This window comes from Trachinotus anak, unplaced genomic scaffold, assembly GCF_046630095.1.
Source record: "Trachinotus anak isolate AG129_WGS33_773 ecotype Australia unplaced genomic scaffold, CSIRO_AGI_Tana_v1 ptg000001l, whole genome shotgun sequence".
In the NCBI taxonomy this organism is placed as follows: domain Eukaryota; kingdom Metazoa; phylum Chordata; class Actinopteri; order Carangiformes; family Carangidae; genus Trachinotus; species Trachinotus anak.
In genome coordinates, this window is record NW_027273852.1 from 5,015,726 (window position 1) to 5,040,611 (window position 24,886).

Sequence of the window (24,886 nt, forward strand, 5' to 3'; positions counted from 1 at the left end):
GAAACAATCACTGCTTGTCATTAATGCTGTGTTTTCTGCATCGTTATATCAGCAGATAATACAAGAGAGGGCCAAGCCAAAAAATGACACCCACAAGGATGTGGACTTTCCCAGAAATGATGTCATGTGGGCGAAGATGCACTGAAAGCAATAAATTCTGAAAACATCAAGTAATATGAAACATCTGATTAAGGTGATTGTCAAATCATGTGGTGGCCAATCCTGCTGTTTTCATGCTGTAAATAGAAGGAATAGAACTTTTTTAAAGTTTAGGCATGAAGAATGCCATAGCTTACTTGCTGACCTACATAAGCAGTTCATCAGTCGGGCTTTCACTGGAGAGGTTGCGTCCCATGATGTTGTAAATGGTGTCAGTAAAATTCTCAAAGACAGTGAAAAGAATTCTTAAAATAATCCACATTTGTATGACTTCAACCTGAAAAACGGTGCATGAAATGTAATGAATTGTAGTTACATACCGTTTAGTTTTTAAAGGCGGACTCCAGCTGGAGGCACTGAGGCCACGTGCCATCGGTGAACCAACTTGGAAAGGAGTACATCCTGTTTTCCAGACAATCACAGTATTGGGTTGTTCCCCCAACAGGCCTTTCCTCTGCTGCAGCTAGCTTAAGTCATTACACAGTGTGAGGACGATGATGTCTCCCCTGGAGGTGGTGAAGAGGCAAATTGGAACTGAAGTGAGGGGCTCTGTGTCCACTGTGCAGAGCAGGGCCCGGACGAACCCCGGGGTCTCCAGGCCCCTCGTTAGCAGACTGGCCTACATGTTTTCATTCGCCGGCAAACTGCAGGAGGTCAATTGCTACTAAATTACCAGCTTTGGCTGGGAAAACAGCGTGCAGATAATTAGTTCACTCTGCCTGTCCACACGATTAAGTTTTCTGAAAAACAGTCTAAGAGATGATTCAGGGCTCCAGCGCTGCAATTAGACCAACATTAGTCCAGCGTCTGCGTCGGTATGTGTATCTGTGTTTGAAGTGGGAAGCAGAGGAAAATGCTGATCTCTGTTTAGCAGACAAAAACATCTTGTGACTCATGCAACAGTGAAGCTGAGACACAACATTCATATTGAATATTAGCTACATATAAATGGCCCTCAGCTTCTGCTCTCATTAAAGATGTTTTACAGGAAGTAGATCCTGTTGGAATCTGTTGAATTTCGACATTAAATTTATGGAGAAAAAGAAAAAAAAAAGATTATTCTCGTAAATGATAAATGCCGTTAGAGTTTCAAACATAGTACACGCCACTCCATGGTCACGAATCACTCAAAGCTGCTCTGAAATTATACACAAATTGAGATGAGAGGAAGAAAGAAAAGAGGAGTGGATTTTTATCTAAAGAGTTAAGGAGGAGAGTCTTTTCTAAGAAAGACAAAATATTTTTGGGAGGGAAAAAATATCAAGAAAAGTCCAGGGTCCAGGTCTGAATTGAGCAGCTGGGCTGGGGCCTCCCTGTGTGTTTCTCCTCGTGTCAGTGAGAGTTTTCTTCCTGGTTCTTTTCTCCTCAACTCCAACAATTTGTATGTTATGTGAATTGGAAACCATACCTTTCCATAACTGTGAATGTGAGAGTAAATGGTGGTTCAGGGTTCTGTTGGGACACGCTCCTGCCACACCGTGAAGAGGAGTAGAGTACACAGCACATACAAGCAAGTATAGAAAATTGCAGGATGGAGAAGAAGATGACAAGTTAGTCCAAGACAGTTGGACAAGCTGTGGAGGTGCAGACTAGAGGAAATCGGGCAATTTAACAGAAATGACACCTAACTGTCTCACAAATGGTTTTACGGAAGATAAATGTTGCTGGATGATTGTAATCAATGAACAAACGTACGAGTCAGAATCAAAGGCAGACTGTGAATCTGTCACAGTTATTGTGATTTTTAACACTTAATCTATCGATACATCTATTTGTCCATTTTGTGTTTGTCAAGAGGCTTAGAGGTAGAGTTTCTCCCAGCATGAATCCTGTGAAAGCCAAGGAAACACTGAGGACAGGTCTCCAGCCAAACGCTGTCTGGTAGTTGAAGAGGTAACTTTCTCATTACTGCCAAGTTAGCCACTGGAGAGCATTTTAGAGCACTTTGTGTTGTGTGTTGACACAGTTATTATTATTATTATTATTATAAGCCTGCACAATCTGCACACTTGTATACTGGAGACATACCTGCTGAATATGACCCTTTCTTCTTTGAGAGTACCTAAAATACTTTTAGACAACAGCACTGACAGAAAGCAATAGAGTGAGGCTCACCAACCCTAACAAAATAAAATGGGAAACTTTGCCGAAGAAAATACACTGTATATGAGTCCAAATGTCAGTGGTAGGTAGTTTGACATCCACATCCACTTTTGTTGTGGTTCACTGTTGTTGTCGTTGATGTTTGAGAAACTTAATCAAATTGAATTTGTTCTATTTGTCTACAACTGTTTTTCATTTACTCCCCGTCTTCTCTCCACTCATCATAATTACCTCATTTCAGTTCACTTTCAGTCTTCCCTTTCACACTGATTTCCTTCTTTGTGTTATTTGACATTTCTCAGTTATTTCAAGCCAGTTTCTCTACCGAGTATATGTGTGTGTGTCTGTCTGTATTGACTGTCTGCCTCTATAGACACTGCATTTATCTCACTGCTCAGTACATAAATTATGTATCATGTCAGGCGTCAACAGTAGCAGGTCAAACCAAAGAGAAATCTGAGGAACATATTGCATAAGTAAAACTGTTTCCTTTCACTGAGTACATTTGCATTACATTTACAGACTTGAGCACAAACACTGTGCCTAAAATTGAAAATAAATACTTAAAATAATCTGTTTGCAATTCTGTTGGTCATTTTTTTTTTTTTTTTAAATCTGCTAAGTCTTTCATGAGGTCTTTTTTGTATAAGACAAAAAACAAATGTTGACACTCGAAATGGAACAGATAATGGAATAATGGCCAGGTGGAAGCAACACTGACAGGCGCTCTGAGCAACCCCGTTATCTCCAATTATCTGGAGTATATAATCCATGGGGTAAACAGAAAGTAATATTTGGGCTGTGGACACAAGGATTTCCTCTTGCATGTGTGGAGACAAACACAGTTATCTGCTGCACATGCACCTCGCCTCAGGCAAACTGCTCAGCTTTTAATACTAGACTGACCATTACCCATGCTGCACACAGAGGCCGGCAGACAGCACCGACGCACCAGCGCACGCACTCATGCACAGAACGCTTGCGTGCATGCTCCGAGTGTGCAAACACGCTGAACGGGGAGACTCATGCATGTATGCAGGACAGGCGCACAGGCACATAATACACAACACATATATTGTCATCTTATTATCTGACCCTCTCTGGCTATCTCCATCATACAGGCCTCCCCTGACCCCTGGGGTCAAAGCAGGGTGTGTGTCCTTCCACACAATGACCTTTGTTGAGGTTAGCAGGGGAGACCCCCAGGGAGGATGTCCAGTAGGGATAGAGCCACACACACACACATACACGCACATATACATACACACACGCACATATACACACACACATGTATACACACAAATACTCAATCGTAGTCAATTTAAAATGTTTGGTTGTTTTAATCTGGATCTCTTTACTTGGTTGTTTTAACCTGAATTTAAAAAGCTTAACCCTGGACGTGGGCCTATTTGTTCTGTTAAGTAAACAAGTAAGTAAACAAATACAATGAAACACGTCAACCCTAGTTTCAAATAGCAAACATGACCATAAAATACACACAAAATAAAGACAATCTGCTGTGGCCTCTTCTCTGTATCTATTTTTTATGACGTTAAAGGGCATAAAAAAAACCAACCACACAGTGACTGAGTTATCATTTTTGAGTTACGTTTCTGTTATTTATAGTAATGTCTGGACTATTTTGAAGATGCAGACACAGCTTTCCCCTCAAGAGCCAAATTAAATACTTTTGTCATGCTGAGGCACTTAACTCCTCTGCACCTGCATCCTATTAGAGTGAATCACCTCTGAAGAGATGAACATTATCAGAGTACTACTATGACATTTTAAAAAATAACATCTACTTACTGGTTACCTGGGTAACCAAACACGTGTCTCGCTGTAATTTTTTTTTTAAATGGACAGGGCAAAGAAAGGCCCATTCATTCCATTCCATTTCCATTTATTCAGTATTGAGCAATCATATTCGTGTCATTTGTGTTATGTTGTTATGGCACAGTGCAGTATCAATTTTTTAAATGACTTATATCTGTAATATCTGTAATATGATGCTTATTTAAAGAGTTGCAATTATTAATTTTCCAAAATTACTTCAAACTGTGACATTCTGTTGAAAGCTCCAAACAGCAGACGTGAACTTGTGAGAATATTTTGTGACATTAACTCCAAAATAAGACCGTTGTCCAGTTTGCAGAACATAATGTCTTCCATTCTCACTGTGCAAATCTGTGGGACATTATTGGCCAAATCTCCTCCCTATCAGGGACAGGCCTCCCGCTAATCCACCTATTGTTATTCATTAGGCCTGTCTCTTATCACGGCTTCATCTGTGACCTTTGACTCTTCTGTCGAGATAGATTAGCTCATTGACTCTGATTAGCACATCATCTGTCCCACCTCAAGGGTCAAGTTCATTATGCACCATCCTAATTACACATTTTCCTTCTTTAATTGGATTTGTTTGGTCGCACTAACATGGGTCATCTGAAGATGGATTAACAGTTAAAGATAGGCAACTCAAACCTTAACAAATTAAGGGGAATTCGTAAAATAAAAAAGATCAGTATGGCTCTGCTAACATCAGTGATGTCGCGCTGAGAGGACGAGAGGACGAGAGGACGACACTTCAGCTTGCAATAAGTAAGTAAGTCAGTCTCCACACAGCTCCACTGGGACTAAATGAGTCACTGTGAGACATTTCCTGAGACCAATCATCCAAATAATTGAACCTTTCATCCAAGTGCTTCACCTGGTTCTGTCATCTATTACCAATTCCAGTTGCAAAGGCCTCCTTTATCTGGAGGTGGTAGATGTGAGTGGTGGCTATAAGTCAGGCAGATCAAGTAAGAGGGGAAGAAGAGGAAAGGAGAGAGGCCCCGGCCCTTATACGAACAGTAAAATGAAATATACACCTGACGTTCAGAAAGGCCCATTTCTTTCTTTTCTTTTTTTTTTTATATGAATTTGGCTGGTAGAAATGGAATATATAATGAGGCTATATTTAGGCCTTGATAACATGAAGGCACAGAGTAATGAAACAGCGAAGCCGGAGATTCATTACCTGCTGCGTTATGATTTAATCAAACTGCACAAAAGTATATTAATTTTTCTCCAACAAAGGACCCCTTCATATCGGGCCTTTTCCCCCTTGAGCCTGCACGAGGATAGTGGTGTTACGGAGAAACCACTGCACCGATGGCTGAAGGTCTGCAGCAGGGGAAGAGGGATCCTTAAACGGACGTGGTGGTTAAAGAAAGAGGATTGAATTTTAATATCCAAAGTGTTGTTAAAGCAATATTAGTTTGCCTAATCATTGGGATGGGCATCAGCCTTTCATTACAAACCAGACATCAGCCATTTAACACCATCAACCTGAGGCTTTATATAATTGAATCTACAGTATTTAATTATTAAATGAATTTTTTAGTCCTAAACCTGAAATGTGATTCCCCACAAGCATGTAGGAAAAGAAAAACCCTACAGCCTGCACTGTGTAAGCTGCATATGTCTGCTTTGTTTTAAATCATCCACACAGGCGTAGGCTCCATTAGATATGTACAGACATGAACATGAACCTAGCTAGCCAGTGGCTCCTTACACAGGTCAGCAGGGCAAACAGAGGGAAATAGCTGGAAAATGGCTCTCACCTGTGAATGTGCTTTGTCGCGGTGCAGTTTCTGTGAGTGCTCGGTTTTACTTTCATTTGGCAGTGCATGTTGTGGATGTCAACGCCAAGTGGTAGATTGGAATTAGCCCGATAATTACAGTTAATTGACATTTTGTTTTGCTCCGGTCATGCAGTCTGACATTGCGCATTGTTTTGCCCGAACTGATCAGCAGTGGGTGACGTTTCAAACCTGTCATTGGAAGAGTTGTTATTTTTGTCAACTTACAAGTTACTAAACAACTCACTGAAAGTCAACTGACAACATTTGTACTAGCGAGCCCTCCAAACTACAAACTGACTCCAGTGTTGGCAGGATGACAATGTTGGCCTATCTTTTCCAAAACTGTGACAAACTGTTGGAAAATAAACCATTTTTAGGACCAGTGTCGGTATAAATAGTTTGGGTTACCATGACTTTGTTAAGGTTGAAGGGCCTTCGCCATCAGTGGTTACTATAACACAGCTATAACACAGTCACAGCTGAAAGAGAAACTTATGCTGACTGTTGGAAGGAAATGGGAAACCAAGAGGGGGGGGACTGCGTTCAGAGTCCTATGTTTTGTTGTCCCATCCATCCAACCTGACCTCTTCTGTCTGGGCTTTGTGGCTCTAACATCATAACATCACCACCCAAACTTCTTCCTTCGCTCCAGATGGACAAGAGTCAGGCGAATACTGCAAGTCCTGTGGCTGCTACAGGCCTTTCTCATTTGAATGTTAACATGCGTCACTGTGGAGAACTGTGGAAATGACTGATATTTGTTTGTTTTTCTCCAGAGGACAGTCTCCTTTGTGCAGCTGCATCAATCTGATTCACACTACCTACACTACCTAGACAACATCTCCAGTCTTAATCCTGTTTCCTAAGCTCTGCTTGGTTTTAAATGTCTCGAAGTATGGATACAGTACACTTTGAAGGTCACACAGCCGTAGTATGGTATATTATACAAATATAAAAAGTACTTGAATTCAAATAAGCGAACTCAATGTGCTGCTGAACTGCTGCTAAACAGACCTTCGGGATAATATTCTTTTGTCCGTTACAGCCTCTGAGGTCTGTTTTTCTAGTCAGTCACAAAGATACCGTGATATATTGTAGATGACTGCTTTCGAATATATTGTGTCTTTCAGAATCGCCTGAAGGTCATGGAGAAAATATTTCCACAGTACCATATCATGAGTTACCCCTTTAAAATATGTGTGTATCAGCATGTCTCCATGTGCCGAGTAAGCTTATCCACCAAAGGAGATTGTTTGTTAATACCACTGACCCCGTTATGTGTGCTGCCACTGCAATACCTCATTGAGATGCACACTTTGCAAGGTAAACAGCGTTCTAAAGGATCCTAAATGAGGTAATCCAGCATCGGCCTCTCCTCCTCTTGCTCCAGGCGGGGTTTTGAATGCGAGAACTGTTACACACCCTCTTTTATGTTAATCTGCTCCTCTGGCTGCAAAATAAGAACCACATGTCTGGCAGAAAGTGCTTCAGAGTCCACTGACAGACTGGTCTTTCATGGAGAGGATGCTCTAGGCCCTGGCAAGGACACACCGTCAGACCAACTGAAAGGCTGAGGCAGACAATCTCAGCTGGAAAGATCTACCAAGATATTGAGAGATGTGGTTATTTAATACACTTGACATTTGGCAATCTTGTTTAAGAAGAGCTCCAGCCTTACAGAGATCAAAACAAATAGATGAGACCCAATACAATGCTGCTTCTTTCTCCCTGTTACCTATTCACTCCCACACACCTACACAGGCACTCAACCACTCTCTCTCTCCGTCTGTCTGTCTTGTCCTGATTCCAGTTAATTGAATCCCATGTAACCACATGTATCCAGCTGAGAGCTTGCAGTTTCTGCCTCCTGGAGTGTGGATGTAATATTCAAGTATTTCACACATCATTTTGAAAATGAAGAGAGGAAAAAAAAATGACGGAGAAGTTGATAGTGGCAGTTTGTTACTAAAATTAACCATAGCTGACTGATTTTGACTGGAAACCCAAGTGACATCATCAGCGGTTCAGAGGTTTGGTAATGTCCCAACCCAGCACAGGAAGGGAGTAAATGAGCAGCCCCTCCCATATTGGCTCACTGTTACCTTAGCCTGATGTCTGGACATTTGGTCCAGTATTCTCAAACTCTCCGCCCAAGAAAAACCAGAGCATCATGTGTGTCAGCAAATGCTAAAAAATGATGGATGTCTATGTTCAAGGAAGCAACAAACAAAACAAACACAGGTGAAGGCAGCTCATGTCCTACTTCACAGTCAACATCGGTTTCTTTTAACCACCGCAAAAACGGTCATTTCTTACCCTTAGCTATGTCTCGTAACTATGGTGATGAAGCTTAACATTGTAATAATGTCATTACTGCTAGAAAGTACAAATAACTCATTGCATTTGAGAATTTGGGTGTAGTGCAATGATTTTAGATATAGGGCCTTCAAGTAAAGTGACAACTGACTCTTTGAATGAATCCACCTTTCTGCTCATCCCTCCATCTCACTCTGTCTCGGAGGTCTGATAGGAACCAGCTCTTCCTCCTGATCGAAGCATCGATCTGTCGTCCACCTGTCTGTTACAATGCGGCCTTCGTTCAAGCAACTGCTCCCAGATGTGTTATTCTAATTGAATCTATAGTGTAGTTTACTTCTTTGACAGCCCATTCTCTACGTTATCCATCTTGCCCAGGAAACAGAGTGGTATTCACTCTGTATAATTGAAAGATTTCCCTGGAAGTGCTCCAGGCTTTAATGTGTCTGGTATTTGCAGCTCAGGGCTGTTTGCCTATTTCTTTTGCACTTCTAATACATTAGCCATCTTGCTGTGATTTATAGCAGCAGTAGATCTTTCAAAACGGCAAACAATTGGCCGTTACAGTTATTGTTTCTCTGAATGTGCTGTGCTTCCATATACGTTTAATGACTACATATTATTTCCCTTAAAGTGGTACATTAAGAGCTTTTATTGTAAATAACTGTTTTATTGATAACATTTTACAGTTCACCTTATTTTGTCTCATTCTTTTTTCTTGATGGAACAGGAGCAGTATTATCTATGAGCTTTACTTCAGCTGAAACATATAGAGAGAATGAAAAAATCTGTCACCCTCAACAGCCACTTCTACGAACTCCTCCAGCTAATCGAGCCTGTGTTGTGAACCACTAACCAACTGTACCAAACAGATGTTTAACAAATTCCTTTCCAGGTAATTATGAGACATTTAGTCTCTCATATCTCAGTTAAAACAGCCTGTACTCACTCAGTGATGCACATTGGAGGGCAACGCAGCGCAACCCGATCCCTACTGTAGGTTTACTTAACCAGCACTATAAGCATAGTGCAATTATACCTATTTTCATGTTATAATACCATCTGTAACACTCATACAGGCTTTCCTCAGTCCTCTCACCTAAAATTATTACCAGACATTCAAGGGGGAAAGGCAATACTGTTTGTTTAGCCTGTGACCAACCACGGCCACTTCTCTGCGCGCCGAGCACGCAGCCACATGAGAAAGGAGTGGGAGCTAATGGAGAACGGGATGGCCAACGTGAGAGGGCAGCGGCGGGCTGAGAGTATACATGTGTAACCCATTTCACAGAACCACGCCATGGGAAATATCTACCGTACTCTCAGCTCCTATTTCCATAAGATTAATTCAGGGAGAAATAATAACAAAAAACTGCAGCACTTGTTAATTGGGTCGTATTTCAACACTTGCACAAACCTGTCCATTAATGATATTAAAACACACAAGAGTGAAATGTTTTTCTCATAGCTGGCCATGGCAGGGGCTTCCCCGTGTTGCTTGTGCACACACACACACACACACACACACACACACAGCTACAAGAAGCTTGGGGGTGAAAAAGAAAAAGGTCCAAAACAACCTGCTCAAGCTTTACATGAGCCTAGAGTTTGGAAAAGTCTTTAGATCTTTTGCGGGAATGTACAGTAGAAGGTGGAGTGGATCACTTGCTCATTTCCCCTTCCTGTTTCTTTTGCTCAGGTGCATGTGTGTGTGCGTGTGTGTGTGTGTGTCAGACTGCGTCTCTGTGTGAGCTTGGTTAATGGTCATTAACAACGGAGGGCGGTATTGAACGTCTCAGTGGTCATTTCCCTTCCTAAGACCAGCATTTACCACTTGAGCCTTTAATTTCCACTCCTTAGCCAAACACACACAGTGAGAGAGAGAGAGAGAGAGAGTGAGAGGGAGAGAGGGAGGGAGAGGGAGAAAGAGACAGAAAAAAAACTACCTCACTATCAATTACACAGAATGAGCCCATTGTTATGATAAGTTCATGATTTCACAAATTTCTCAAAAGAAAAATTCACTCTTTACCCACTGTTTGGAAGGTGCTCTCTTGAGGAAAGTTTGGCACAGATGTGAAAACACCTGATTAGACTCCATTAATCCAACCAGCCACGCAATTACCAACCAGGGAGCCATTCTGCTACCTTTAAATTAAAGTTAAAGTTAGAACCTTTAAGATTTTCATCATATCAGCCCCAGTTCTTGTTACTAATTACAGTTATCCTTTATTCTACTATAGCCATTAAATGTATTCTACTTCTCTATGTAATAGTTTGCATTGTCCACCATTCCTGCAGTCGGTTCAGATGGCAAGCACGTGCACGATGGATTCACAGGAAGCAACACATGCACATACTGGACGAACAAGAGAACATCCTCCTCTGCCACTAATGTCTATACATTACAAGCAGGGATTAAAATACGATAACCGTGCTTGTAGTGCTGGGGCTGAGTCTGAGGTTATGGAATCCAGGGGTCAGCCCCATCTGAAGCCCCCTCGCACAAACAACACTCTAAACTCCCATTAGCCATGCAAATCCAATCTGTGAGTGTTGATTGTCTAAGGGAGAGAAAGAAGCTGGAAGTCTTAACCAAGATCCAGTTCAGCCTTTACCCTTTCTTTGCCTCTCTCTCTCTCTCTCTCTCTCTCTCTCTCTCTCTCTCTCCCCCCCTCCCTCTGTAACCCTGTATTGCTCATCCTACATTGTGGGCGTCTTTGTGCGTGTCTCCCCTCACTGTAGCCTGGTTTAACCAAAGACACTGTCCTGCTTCCTTAAGTAATTCCTCTCCCTGCCACTGTTGCACAATGCCCTCCTACCAACAACTGTGTTACGGCTGCTCAACTGTACAGACGCTGCTATGGCAGCGAACATTGAGACCATGCTACAGGAATTAGACACACACGCACGCACGCACGCACATACACACACACACACACACACACACAACAACAAGTGCCACCTGCACGCACGCAAAATGCACACATATAAACGCACAAAGAAAAGCACACTCTTACTGCCAAGTGAATTGCTGGATTTGCATCTCATTTCACCGGTGTGTGTGCATTAGTTTTAGTGTGTGTGATTTTTTTTTTTTTTTTATAGCTCTTTGAATACCTTGGTGGCACACAAAGGCTTTCTCTCTCTCTCTGGAAAGGCCTGCACCATTGCAATAGGGAACAGATTTAGATGCACAGTGACAGCTTAATAAACTGGATGTCTTTGGATGCCTCCATCTGCAGGAGGAGGTGTCTGGGTGGCTCAGGGAGCTGCTCAAGATGCATCAATAGGAGGAGGATCTTTCTCTGGCGGTGCTAAGGCCTACACAAAGCCCACACTGGCTGACCTACAAAATGGTGGTCAAGATGGGGCTTTATGTTCCAGGGCTGAAAGGGAGGAGAGGTCTGATTAGTAGGTTAGGGAGAGTTCAGCGGCTCTGTAAGGCTCTGGAAGACCTGCCGAATTGGCTCTGAATAGGCCTGGTGGCATGGTAAACAGGCTGAATGGGAATCCAAGGCAAGGGGAGGGGAGCAATAGCGCTAGATGGGAGGGGAAATGCTTGTCTGGGTTCAGGGAACCCTCACAGGAGCTGTGTAGAGGGCACTGGCCCCGAGTCTAGGCACCATTGTGGCTGGCGCTCGGCGAAAAATGGGGCTCCATGGCATGGTGTTAAAGCAATCCCACTTCAGAGCTAACCTCCCATTTATTCATCATCAAAGCAGGAGAAGAGCTCATGATCATAAGAGCCATGGAGCAAACTCAGATAAGTTGTGAACCATTTTTTATGACACCAAGAAACAGGAGCACGCAGGAAAATCCTCCATATCAAATTTGAACACCTTGTCTCAATATTTTACATCTTTTGTGCGCATGTTTCCAGTGCTAACCAGGACAAAAGAGAAAGCTCTTATAAACTGCTCAAACTATTGTTCCGTGCCAACCAACTGCCAAACTCTCCTGAAGGAAATGTCTTTTTCTCTTTCGCTCTATCACTCATGCACAGTTTTATTCCTCCGTCTCCCTACATTTCATCAGAACCGCACACATCTCTGGTTTTGTTTTTGCCATTGTCCAACAAAAATTAGTTTGGGACCCTCAGGGGTCCCATCTGAGTCCTATGCAATGTAGCTTTTTCACCTTTTTTCATTAAATTCAAAATAGGACCCATCCCAGGAGCAGAGGGGGGAGGGAGGCGGGATGAAGAGAAAGAGAGGCTGCTTCCAACTATTGTGCTCGGCCACATACGTAAGTTAAGCTCCCTCTCGCTCTCTCTCTCTGTCTGTCAAGCATTATGATGCTGGGAGGGTCAAACTTGTTGTAAAGCTTCTTTATTAAGATAATTATGAGTATCAGACATGTGCTTGTTCTCTCCACAGTTGCCCTATTCATTTGCCTTTTTCACTCATTTTGATCCAGCAGTGAATAGTAAAAGTGGTCATTCACTGCAGCACGGCCTAAGCAGTGCTGCTGTTCTTCATCCCTGCAGCTCTGCATCCTCTCCAACTGCTTTACCCGGAGATCCATCCATCCTCTTTCCCCATCCCAGGGCCTTTCATGGAGTTCAGCACCAGTCCTCCCACCTCAATAAGAGTGAATTAGGTGAGCTGGAATGGGGATTTCTCAGTACCTTCTGCTGTGCTCCGGTGTCCAGCAATTATGCTAATGCTAAGCGGTGGCCCTGTATGCGTAGCCCCAGGCCAGATCAACTGAGCCACTCCCCATTCAGGTGTTTAACCCCAATCTAATGCTCTATTAGTGCCACAATACTATAGCTCTCAGTTTAAATGCGAACTGGCTGCTTTTCTTGTGCAGACAGGCCAGGAGCACACACAGAAGTCTGTTAGTAATCCACTCTGTAAGTCTCAACATGTGTTTGTTTGAATGGGTTTCCATGAGACCAGAATGAACAACGGTATGATTACTATTCACATTTTGGTTCTATGTAAACGAGGACATATCAGAATGAAAACTAACACTAACACAGCCTCGATTTTTCTGTCTCCTTACACAGAACGTAAAGACACCTTCTTCACATTGTCCTCTGTGTGTGTGTGAGCTCGGTTGTGCAAGTATAATGGTGTGCGAGTTTGGCGAGAACAGAGCTGTCTGTTCTGCATTATGGGCATCATGCCTCTCTGTCTATTCTTTGTTGTTCCAGGGAGGATGCTGAGTTTCTCACACTTAACTGGAACAACCGAATCAGTCCAAACACTTCAGCGTCATGAAAATCTGTGAAAAAGAAATAACTCAACGATGCGCCCCCTTCAATACAAAACATCCATGACTCGAGTGAAATCTCAGCCATGCTGCCTGTGTATTAGCACTGTCGTGAATCTAATATCTCAGCCTGTGTGGACATCTCCTAATGAGTCTGTCTGGGCCTGTTTTCCCATAATATCCTTGGATGCTACCTTACACTGTGACAACACCGGTCTGGAGCCTTAGTCCTTCTCTTCAGAGCGAGACAGAGTGGAAACCGTTATTAAATTCCAGCAGAGATTCTCATTCTGAGGCAGGCTTAGCTCATTAAATTAAAACGACGAGGATCTTTGTTTGCTGCAACAACAGAAGAGTCTGCTAATTGTCTTTTTGATATGAGGAGCTCTCAAATCCAAAATAAATCAATCCGACTTTTTAAATAAGCCACGGGAGCTGAGAGGCACTGATTTTGAACGCATTATGTGAACTTGCACCCGTGCAGAAGAGTAAATTGATTGTTGATGTTCAGCTTGAAAGAGGACGCGCAGTGTATTCTGCCCGCTCTGCTCTGTTCATGTGAATGGTTCTCATCAGAGCATGTCTGATACCATTTCTGAAAGAAAAAAAGATGTTCAACCTTGAGTAACAAAAAACAAATGGCAGAAGATAATACATGATGTTACACCAATGGAATACGTAAGTCAGATCAAGCCTGTTGAAAGCCTCATCCCTGCATGGCCTTCTTCGTTTGTTTTGGACAAACCAGAGTTCACTGTGGTTAAGCTGAACCCACTAGCCCACATCTCTTGGCTCACAGGGTGCTCCTGTGTGTGTTGTGTGTGTGTGTGAGAGAGAGAGAGTGCGTGTGTGCGTGCAAACAGGATTTATCTAGCATGTCGTACACAAGGCTGTGGTGACTGGCAATCTGGATGACCACAGTGGGAAACTAAGCCTCACAATATAGAGTAGACTCCCTCTCCGAACACACACACACACACACACACACACACACACACACACACACACACACACACACACACACACACAAATACACAAATACTCACACACAGACACATACACACACAAAAAAACAGTGAGAGAAAGATGCTAGAAAATCCTATTTGCTTTGTGCTTGGACATGGTATCCTAGAACCCCACAAACACACTGCTAAAAACACTGGGCCAAGGCTTTCTTGTTCTGTTGTATACACACACAGTAATAGTCTGCACACACATACATATACACTGCGTTGGATCATGTTGTACACCGTGTGATTATATGGTTAGCCCCACTGATACTGAGGCAGACTGTGAGGGGTAAATGTGAGAGCATTTAAGCAGATGAGATGTGGAGGTATGCTTTATTGCATTCTCTTTGCATTTCCATTCAAACTATTAAACATCTGAGAGCCTGAAAAGTTCACACCTGTTTCTCCCACCTATCTGACGTAGTTACGGTGAAAAGCGACTTATTTTTTTGTATTCCATCTGTACAATTAAAAAAACGGCATATTTGTAGGTTTTCTCTGCTGCCAAACATGGTTTCTTGCCAGGAGTGGGTGGTAGTGACTGTCGCTTCACAAGAGCTTCAGCCATCATTGGACGAAAACCTCATCCACGGAGCTCACCTGAGTCATTACTTCAAGCCACATTTCACGAATCCACTCCAACGTGAACTGTCTGTTTCCCTACACCCTTACTTCTATATTTATCTTACTAAATACATGCCACATTCATAAGAGTCCAAACCAACAGTCATCAATTACTACCCCAGTCTTCCCTCTCCTTGCTGGATGTCTTGGCCTTCAGTCAGCTGTCTCAGACTCTCTCTCTCTCTCTCAGAGGGTTTTGGCCAACGCAAGCAGAAACACACCTCTCCACAAGGACAAAGTAGTTGTTTTCCACCCTTCCCTGCTCCAGTCAGCAGCAAAAAAAATTAATATTCTCTCACGTCAAGCCATACTTGAGGAACATGTGAAAGGAGAGCGGTGTATTTATAGAGGCTGCATTGACATGCAACCTTTTCTTTCAGCCTCTTCCTAGATTTCTATACCCCTATAGCTCTACCACCCCGTTATCTTTAAATAAGAGTCTGTCTATCTATCTGTCTGTCTATCTAAGGGAACAGGCACAGCCACATCAGAAACTCCGGACATCGCAATGATTTCTAAGACAAACTACACCTCGGGAACATTCAGCGTTGTCCGAGGTCTATAGTTTTTGTTTTTTTTAATATCTAGAGATATAAGACTGTAGCATTGTTGATAAACTAAATCTGAACATGCCCAAGTGGCTGTAGCCTATTTAAACAGGCTTCATATGGGGGGGGGGGGGGGGGGGCATTATTCGGCGGGGCTGACTTCAGAGCTGCCGAGATTTGCATCCCCTGGTTTTTAAGCCAAGATTAAATATTATGTGTATGTAATTCTCACTGATAAGCTGGGCTGTCTTAGCTTTAAAGAATTAAAAAAAAAAAAATCTTTCCCAGTCTGACCACAGAGCTTACCGGGGATGGGGAACCCTTCCAGCCGCTAAAGGGCTCCAGCTGGACTCTCAACTGGCTTTTCTCCTCTTTGATGTGTGAGGAACTTCGTGCTACATTATGTCCAATGTCTGTTTTCTACAGTGAGCACGATAACATCAGCTGGCTTCCTGCCAGCACTGCCGTGGATCCCCACCACGCTGGTGAGAATCATTTTCAGAAGCCTCTAACACTCGCACTGCCGCCGACGGGCCGCCAGTATGTAAAGTACACGACTGAAGTGAGTACACAATGCTGCTGTGTACTCATGTGACATATCTGTAGAAAGCTAAGATTGTTGCGATCCGATTGACGCAAACCATTTCAACATACAATCATAACCGCAGGTACAATCAACACCTCTGTCTGACCAACAACTAACACACAAACAAAAAATAAATAAATTACAGCAACTCACCTGCGAAATCAACAAGTGTCTTGTAATATTGACAAAGGTCCAGTTAACCCACTCCCGTGAAGTATTTAGTCTAAAAACATAATAATAATGATTATTATAGTAATACTTCCTCTTCTTCATAGTCTTCTTTGTTGTCTTGGATCAAAACATCGCTGCGCTCTCACCTTTCCATTGACCCTTCGCAGCTTCCGTTCCTGCCCACCGCCTGCAATAGCCACCCAGAGACCGCACTGAGAGGGGGGGCCTGCCCCGCTTCTCTGTGTAAAGCTCCAGCCAATAGCAACCGAGTGTCCTGATGATTGGCGCTTTGTGTGGCCAGTGAAACTGTGGAAACGCTGGCTCTGTGGGGACATTTCCAGTCCCGACCTCGCACATCGCGCACAGGCCGACCCGTCTGCGAGCCGCAGTCTCAGGGCTGCTGACTAACGGGCCCGAAGTCTTCTTGTTTGTTCATGTAGATAGTTTGTTGTAAATGTACATTTGTGTAAGTAGTTTGCTGTGTTCAGTGATCAGAATCAGAATCAGAATCAGAATCAGTTTTATTGCCAAGTATGTTTTCACATACAAGGAATTTTTTCTGGTGATTGGTGCAATTGATCAGCAACAGTGGGGCTCTCTAGCCTTGTTGATGAGGCTAATAGCAGATGGGAAGAAGCTATTTTTGTGGCGAGAGGTTTTGGTCCTGAAGGACCGCAGCCTCCTGCCAGAGGGGAGTGTCTCAAAGAGTTTGTGTCCAGGGTGGGAGGAGTCAGCTACAATCTTCCCTGCACGCCTCAGAGTCCTTGAGGCGTACAGGTCCTGGAGGGACGGAAGATTGCAGCCAATCACCTTCTCAGCAGAGTGGATGATACGCTGCAGTCTGTTATTGTCCCTCTCCGTGGCAGCAGCGTACCAGATGGTGATGGAGGAGGTGAGGATGGACTCAATGATGGAGGTGTAGAAGTTCACCATCATAGTCCTTGGCAGGTTGAACTTCTTCAATTGCCTCAGGAAATACATCCTCTGCTGAGCTTTTTTGATGAGGGAGCTGATGTTTAGCTCCCATTTGAGATCCTGTGTGATGGTGGTTCCCAAGAAGCGAAAATGCTCCACGGTAGCCACGGGGGAGTCACACAGGGTGATGGGGGTGGGTGGGGCTGGGCTCTTCCTGAAGTCCACTATCATTTCCACTGTCTTCAGAGCGTTTAGCTCTAGGTTGTTCTGCCTGCACCAGGTCACCAGACGGTCAGTCTCCCACCTGTAGGCAGACTCATCGCCATCAGAGATGAGTCCAATGAGAGTGGTGTCGTCTGCAAACTTCAGGAGCTTGACAGACTGATGGCTGGAGGTGCAGGTGTTGGTGTACAGGGAGAAGAGCAGAGGAGAAAGAACGCAGCCTTGTGGGGATCCAGTGCTGATGGTCTGGGAGTCAGACACGTGCTTTCCTAGCTTCACGTGCTGCCTCCTGTCAGACAGGAAGTCGGTGATCCACCTGCAGGTGGAGTCAGGCACGCTCAGCTGGGAGAGCTTGTCCTGCAGCAGAACCGGGATGATGGTGTTGAAGGCAGAGCTGAAGTCCACAAACAGGATCCTGGCATAGGTCCCTGAGGAGTCCAGGTGCTGGAGGATGAAGTGGAGAGCCATGTTGACGGCGTCGTCTACAGACCTGTTGGCTCTGTAGGCGAACTGCAGGGGGTCCAGGAGTGGGTCAGTGATGGATTTGAGGTGGGACAGGACAAGACGCTCAAATGATTTCATGACCACAGAGGTCAGGGCAATGGGTCTATAGTCATTTAGTCCTGTGGGCCTTGGTTTTTTGGGGACAGGGATGATGGTGGAGGATTTGAAGCAGGCTGGCACGTGGCAGGTCTCCAGTGAGGTGTTGAAGATGTCTGTGAACACTGGAGACAGCTGATCAGCTCAGTGCTTCAGGGATGATGGAGAGACAGAGTCAGGACCGGCTGCTTTGCGGGGGTTCTGCTTCTTAAAAAGCCTGTTGACATCTCTCTCCAGGATAGAGAGAGACGTTCCTTTGGTAGGGGAGGAGGGGGGTTCTGATGTGGCTCTGATGTGGAGGTTAGTGTCAGGCTTGTCCCACTGTCTTTCAAAGCGGCAGTAGAACTCATTCAGATCGTTGGCCAGACGGAAGTCATTAATGGAGTGGGGGGGTTTAGGTTTGTAGTTTGTGATCTTTCTGAGCCCTTTCCAGACAGAAGCAGAGTCATTGGCTGAGAACTGGAGCTGAAGTTTCTCAGAGTACAGTCGTTTAGCTTCTCTCACCGCTTTGCTAAACCTGTACTTGGACTCTTTAAACTTGTCCCTGTCCCCACTCCTGAAAGCTTCCTCCTTTTGCCTCCTGAGCTGATGTTCTTCGTTTGTGTTTTTATTCATCTCAGGTAACATGTAGGACAGCAATGTTATTGATATGACCTTGGGAATACAGACAGACAGACAGACCTATACCCGCCAAAGTAATCAAAACTGTGAAATGTGAATACTTTGCTGTATTCTGTTTTATATTAATTATAAATCCTTATATCCACAAGGGAAAAGGCACTATAATGTTTATGCTTCATTTACTCTCTGTCAGAAATACTGACAGTAAATCTGGATATGGGACAGGATATCTCTAAGTTTCACTTTTCGTTAGCGCCCAAAATTATGATTCTATATGTTGAAGCTTTCAAGACTAGTAGGCTTGTAATCTACGATCATTTTTGGTGTCTATTATATCATAAGAAAAAACATAGCTTCTTTAAGGGTGTACAAGAAATGCTATTTTTCTATCAAGCCTGTGGGTGGATGTGTTGGCTGGTGTGTTTGTTTAATGGTAAAACCAACAGGTTGAGCCGTGGCAGAGGCACGGAGAGAAGAAGTAAATAAACTTGAACTTGTAACCTGCAATTTCATCGTCAAGGGATTTCATGGGATTTAAACACATTGAAAATGCAAAAAGCAAAGCTCAAACCACTGCCACAACAGAGCCAGGGTTAGTCCAGTTTTGGCACTGTACACAGGCACATGGGGCTATATTTTTTATGACAGTACGTGCCATAGGCTCTAGCTAGTGAAGTGGTATTCTTGTCAGGGGAACAGGTTTTTTCCTTTTTAATGTGTCTGTTTTGTTGAGTATGGCTGCGTTTAGTTTGGTGAGCAGTATTAAAGCATTAGAAGAAGTGATCGATGCCAATGCAAAGCCTATAAGGCCCTACCCAGTCATGGATTTTATTGCAGCCCCTCCTGTGAATAACACATGACTTAGGCATGACTTATAACTCTGTTCCACCTCAGGAGGCAAATTGCTCACTTAACATTAAGCACCATGACATGTTACCAACTTGTTGTGAAATGCTGTGAAAAATAAACCGATGTTATCCAATGTAATGATAAACCCTTCAGGATGAGGAGAGTATTGAGCTGAACGCCGGCTTGTGCTTGTGAATGTGAATGGAATGTAGTTGCATCTAAAAAAGACCAAGAGAAAAAAAGGAAAAAAAAAAAGATTTACGCAGCAAGCAAACAACTGTTGGTGGCAATTTGCATCTATTGTTCACTCTTCAAAGTGAATCATGTCTGCTGTGTCCTTGCTTTACTCCCTACAGCGTATATGGAGATGAAGACACAGAGAAGCAAAGAAAACATTTCTCTTTCTCAATTTCTCACCCTCCATTTATTCCTTCTTTCCCCTATTCTCACAAAGGATGGGACCATTACAAGTGTCACTTTGACAGGTGGGAACTATCCATCACCCCATTAGAGCTCGGGTTTGTGGGATTTGTAGCCACCCAGTTCACAGCACTGCTAAAGTGTGGGTGGGCTAAACAAGCAGCACAATTAGTCCCACTCAGTGGTGGGAAGGACTAAAAAAATGCAGATGTAGAAGTAGTATTACAGTTCCATTTTCAAAAGAACACATTGCATGCAAAGTGCATGCAAAATTACTGATCTAAAAAAATTGGCTCACTAATTTATGGATAAATGTTTGAAATCTTAGTTTAAAAAGTACGTACAGATGTACAGATCTGAGCTGAAAAAGAAAAGACAATTTTAATTAAATTACATACAAAATATTGCACTCAAAGACAAAGCATGAATAAATGTAATTTATTTGTAGCAATTAAAAGATAATTCCAATTAATTGCAACTTGGATCTTAACTTTTTCTAGGTCTGGACTTTGTTTCACTGTTCTCAGGATGTTAATCATTCAGGAGTGGTGGTGAATAAAACAACAGTTTAGCCATATTGCCTACCACTTTATTTGGGAGTGAAACCAAAAGAGAGTTCACCTGTAATCTTGGCAGAAATCTCTAAGTGAAAAGGGGGGGGGGGGGGCTTAGATCCTAAGTGCCAGCATATGAACATATGAACAAAACATGCACAACAATGCAGTAAAAAAAGCCACAATATTATGTGTTAAGGTCAGAAAACCTTAAAAAAAAATCAAGTCAAGGTGATGTTTCATGACAGCCAACACACACACCAAGGACAGGCATGCAAAAGAACAATATGGTTGATACTGCTCTACCACTCCAACTTAATTCCTACAGCTCTTCTCCTCTCACATGGGAGCTAAGAGAGATTGGTACTTGAGGTCACAATGGTTTGATTAAAACCAGGTGATGAGAAAGGGCCCACTGATGAAGGCTAAATGGCCCTGGGTGATGGAGTGAGCAAAACAAACAGCAAGAGATGGTCAACTAACAGAGCGCTAATGAAACGCTCCGCGGTCACAGTCATTAGGATGAGGAACAGTTGAGGTCTGCAGGAAATAAATCTCTATGTGCATAATTTATGATTTAGAAACTATCATAGAAATTTGCACAAATCTACATATGTACACACACAACAGTACACACCTCCCAGTGGGGCTGTTTGGTTGCTGTCATTTAACTGTGTTTGCAAAGTGTTGAGCTTTGTCCAGCTCATTTTCTCGGTGTTTGTGTGTGTTCATGTGTCTACTTACTTATTATAATACCCACCAGATACTCTAAGGATCTGTGACTGAATCCTGACAAAGTGTTTGGTATTGGAACTGACAAAAACCATGATAAGGGGCTCCCCAGATACCAAAGATCTCCACAGTCTCAACGCTCAGCTTTGACAGGGAAATGTGATTTCACTGTCTCACAGAATGTAAAAACTCTGCAGGTGTTTGTTGTTGTCTAAGTGCAGTTTTCTTAGTTAATTGTGCTGAAAGATAACGTTCACATTTATTCACAACAGTTTCCTAATGTCTTGAAGGATAAGACATTAGTACTGATGGTTTTTTTTTCATTGGGTTACTTGCATTTGAGAGGGGACTGAGTTGATTCAGATAGCCTTACAAATATCTTTGCTCCAGGTCACTGAAGTCATTAAAGTTTCCATAACCAAGATGCTGCAAGTGAATGAGAGTCATCCTGAAATGCTGAGGGCTCTGGATGTTCTGATATAGTCAGGGCTAGAAGACAGGTTGTGGCCCCTGCATTTAAAAAGAGAGAGAAGTTGGGGGGGGGTGTTATTTGAGAGGACACTTGTCAGTTTTCTCAGGAGTATTTCTTTTCTGTGTTTTCCCCCCAAATAAAGGGTTTAAGGATCTGTCATATTCTGTTTGTGAAGCCCTCTGGCACACATTGTGGGCTACATAAATAAATGTTCTTAATTGACTTGACACTTTGTGTAATTATTGATTCCCAGATTCAGAAGAAACAATGTGAACTTCTTGTTGGGGAACAGTGGACAAGCTGCTTAACCACTGCAAGAATACTGGAGTAATCATGTGACTTTGGGCCTTTGCCCCTTGTAACTGAAGCGAGTCGACATTATTTTTTGTTTTTTTAGTAACTGTTCTACGTGGGTGTTGGACTCTGCCAGGGCTGAGCTTGGTCACTGATTCTATTTGTGATTTCTCTGGACAGACCCTCAAGATGCAGCCAAGGAAAGGAGAGTGTCGAGTTTTGTCCAGGAAATGTTAGATTAGCCCCAGTTGTTCATGGGTGACAGTAAGATGGAGCATGAGATTAACATTGGGGGTTCGTGCTGTGTCTGGTGACGTACAGGCTGTGTGTGCAGAACTATCATACTGAAGACAAAGGCAACACTCTCCAGTTTACAGCCCAGACTTTACTGGTGGTCATAAGCTCTTGGTATATAAAAGATTGCAGGTACAAGTAGCCAAAAGTAGTTTCTCTAGGGTGTCTGCCTTCTGGAAGCTTCCCTGAGTGAGTAAAGGTTTGTATCTCACTCAGATTGCTAATGCTGTGGTAATGAAAGTTTAGTAGATACACAGAGAAATAAATCAGGCTAGTCAGGCTATTCCCTCATCTTAAACTGTGTCTGCCCCACCCAACTCTAATTTCTAATGTTTTAGCCATGCTTCCCGTCCTCTCTTGACATTTTTCTTATAATCAAATTGTGTTTTTTTTTCTCTATTTGAGAATGTTTGCATTATATAAAAGGCAGAGTTTATGCACTTTTTAAATTTTATTTAAAACTTCTGTCTCCTCTTCATGAAGGTTTCCAAATCCCTACAATTGTTCTCAGTCCTTACCACACCACCCCTGCTTTGTACTGCATTTCACTGGCCCAGCTGGCAAACACAGGGTCATTCCACGGTCTCGTTTCCAGGGAGGTGATACTTCACTACAGACAAGAATCACTAAGCTTCCCTCCGGAGGCTGAGACAACACAGAGGAAAGGGCACAGCGAGATTGCAAGGTAATGAGTCTATTAATTAAAAGGATTTTCAAAACCGGCTGCAGACTCGGCCACACACACCTCAATGCACAGACAAACACACACACACACACAGTCCCTAAGGTTTGCAAATGCAACACAGGTGACCAGCCAATTCTTGTTCTCCTCCCCCTGTTGAGCAGCTGATTGGTGACTGCTGATCCAAATGAGGTGCATGAAGAAAATTGTCCTCGTCCCTGTGCAGATGAATAAAACGCACGCAGACTAGAAGCAGGTGTTGTATTTATTCCAGTCTACGGCTCCTCGCCTAAACAGGGGATTGAACAGCAGCTGTAGCTATATTATAATGCTGGTCTGCACATGAGCCTTTTCAGACCTTTGATCTCAGTGTGGAAACCAGTGGTGACCATCCAGCCCTACACACACACACAGTGTAGTCCCTAAGGTTTGCAGATTTAGCAGAGGTGACCTGTCATTTCCATTTCTTCTCTCCTTGTTAAGTGTCTGATCATGGGGCTTCGATTTATCTGCTACTGATATGAGGTGTGTGTTTGTGTGTGTGTGTGTGTGTGTGTGTGTGTGTGTGTGTATGTCTGTGTCTTGGGGTAATAAAGGAATAGACAGTTAGGCTCTGCAGTCATTGATTGGGGCCAAGCTGACCTGACCCTCTTAGATCCAGCAACCAAAAATCAGCAAGGTGGCTCCACTGATGTGGCACACACAGACACACACACACACACACAGACATACAAACACACAAAGACAGACAAACACACACTTCATCGATCAGTGTGACATAAACTGAAGATGACAGATACACTGACAGTAATCAGCACTGAATGTGGAGAAAGACTTTCCAGAGAGCAAACCAATTTATTACTGACTGTGACTGAGTGATAGACAGATGGACACACTGATGCATGAGGACAGGTGAAAAGATGAAAGGATAGTAGGGAGAAGAAGCAAAAGATCAGAGGAGCCAAATGGAGACATGTATGATGGACCAATGAAGGCGGGAGAGAGAGGAAGTAGAAAATGATGCATGCTAGAGGTCAGATGAGAGCATTTCCCCCTGTTGGTGGCCTCTATCAGGGGTGTACGGTTACACCGCCGTACACACAGACACACACACACACAGACACACACCCACACACACACGTGCACTCTTTCCCCACAAGGAGACTAAGATTGGATTATTGATTGCACTGAGACAGACAGATCTCAAAGGACAGCGGAGGTCTCTTTATAGAGGGACTTGTATAGTGATAGTCACTGCTAACAGGGAAACAATAGGTGACCTTAACTCACAAATGATCAAATCAACACTCACCTCAGTGACTGTCATACGAGAAAGAAAAGGGTCCAAACACAGATCTAATATACACTTGGCTTAGGGTTAGGGCTACTTTGCACACTATAATTTTACATGAGTTAGAAACATCAAGCTGTAGAATATTATGAAAAATATAATCAGAAAGTATGATGCGAGTAGTTGAACTGAACTAATGATAGAACAATATGAGAATAAAAGTGGAAATAGTGGACTTTTACCTGTAATGGAGAAACTATGTTATATTATTACAACTTTTTTTAAAGTAAAAGATGTGGATATTTCATATTACAAACACACTAACCACTAAGAAAAAAACAAACAAAAAAATAAACACTTGGTGGAAGAATGAATGTATAAAAGAATAAAGAAAAAGAGAGATAGCCTAAGCTCTTAAAAAAAGATTTTAACACTGATCATTTTTTTTTATTTCTACATCTAATCCAATATAACAACAGGCACTAAATTATTTGATGAGAATAATTAAACATTATATAATATTCAACCCGAAAGAAACCATGTCTCCCACATATTATGCCCTCAGGCTATCAGG

General features: G+C 43.0%; 1 protein-coding gene and 1 long non-coding RNA gene across 6 annotated transcripts in view; one reads left to right on the forward strand and one right to left on the reverse strand.

Annotated features, from left to right (window-relative positions):
- The window catches only part of epha3 (eph receptor A3), a 128,986-nt gene extending 112,494 nt beyond the window's left edge, over window positions 1-16,492 (reverse strand). For 3 of the 5 annotated variants that reach the window (XM_071504008.1, XM_071504259.1, XM_071504168.1), the window contains exon 1: window positions 16,349-16,492. The gene's annotated coding sequence lies outside the window, so the exon portion shown is untranslated. The remainder of the gene's footprint in view (window positions 1-16,348) is intronic. The other 2 variants (XM_071504350.1, XM_071504081.1) reach the window with 2 other exon arrangements.
- Window positions 15,822-20,277, forward strand: LOC139636387 (uncharacterized). Its single transcript, XR_011694394.1, has 3 exons — window positions 15,822-16,094; window positions 16,534-16,853; window positions 18,689-20,277. It is a non-coding gene; the product is annotated as an uncharacterized lncRNA (long non-coding RNA).
- Window positions 20,278-24,886: the final 4,609 nt, after the last annotated feature.